Source organism: Etheostoma spectabile, chromosome 8 (assembly GCF_008692095.1).
Source record: "Etheostoma spectabile isolate EspeVRDwgs_2016 chromosome 8, UIUC_Espe_1.0, whole genome shotgun sequence".
NCBI lineage: Eukaryota > Metazoa > Chordata > Actinopteri > Perciformes > Percidae > Etheostoma > Etheostoma spectabile.
Genome location: NC_045740.1, coordinates 18,471,026 through 18,472,350, shown reverse-complemented (window position 1 = coordinate 18,472,350; position 1,325 = coordinate 18,471,026).

The following is a 1,325-nucleotide window of genomic DNA, read 5'->3' as shown; positions in this document are numbered from 1 at the left end:
TCTACTCCTCTGGATGGAAACAAACCGTTGTGTTTTTTTTAGTGGTTCTATCCTACGTGAATTTGCAAGATCTGGTGAAAACAAAAAATTATAAATAATAATAATAAAATTCATTGTAGCAGCTGAGACCTGGCCACCCACTTGCAGAACACATCACAAGATCACATGGACAAAACAAACAACAAATACATGGTTATTTTTAAAGCACATTTTAAATTACATTGTAACAATTTAACAAAAGCCTTATGAAATCCCATCGTGGCACGACTGTCGTGGAACAATAGACAGACGGTGGCGGGATGTCCCGAAACTTAAATACAACTAAAATGTAACAGTGACCGATCAGTGTTGGACCTGTAGTCTGTTGCGATGCCTCTAAAACGCAGAAACAAAGCGCAATCACACCATGAAACGTTAAGACGCATTATGTTGTTTTTTTACATTTTAAATTGAATAATTTGCGCTCCAACAACTGAGGTTGGTTTGGGCTGATTGAAGAAGGCCACGTCACATTTTTCAATGATTCTGTCGCTTTTATTCTTGCTTTTTTTTTTACATTTTGACCTTTTATTTATTCAACTTTTTGTGTTTTAAAAAAAAACATTGTAGATGATTTTTCCGACGCTTTGTCGTTTTTTTCTGCAAGGTTTTTTTCATCTTTTTCAGAAGTTTACTAACAGAGAATTTTAAGTAGGCCAAAAAATAGAAAAATGTTCTTTTTAATTACGGGACAATAATCTGCCAGAGCTTATATTTTTGTTATTTTACAGATTTATTTCTTAGAGTGTCACGGATGGGACTGCACTACTATACAGTATATTGTCTACTCTACATTTACCCAAGTAGTTGGAAAAAAAAACTCAAATTGCAATATTACGGATATATAGTAAGTAAAATAATAACAATACGAAGAAGAGAGTAAAAGTAAAAGTTTGAAGAATAGATATAAATGAAAAAATGTGAGTTGAACTGAGTCCTTTCCCAGTCAAACAAAACCGTTTTAATTTTTTAAGTCAAGTCTTGACTGTGACTCCTCAAATATTTATTTAACATCCAAGTACATTTCATCTGTCACATGTGGGTTTTTACTCCTCAGGTCAAATTGACCCGTTTTCCTATATCAATGTTCTTTGCAATTCCCCAAAATAACATGATTGATTCCACCCAACGCTCTTTGGCAAGTACACATCTCTACTTTCATTAATTTTGGGGCGTCTTATTCAATTTTATAGCATTTGGAGAAACAAATTGAAGTGTTTTTGAAATAGTATTGAGTAGAAGTTGACATATTCCTTTAATTTTAGTCTCAATAATTCCTAATTTCT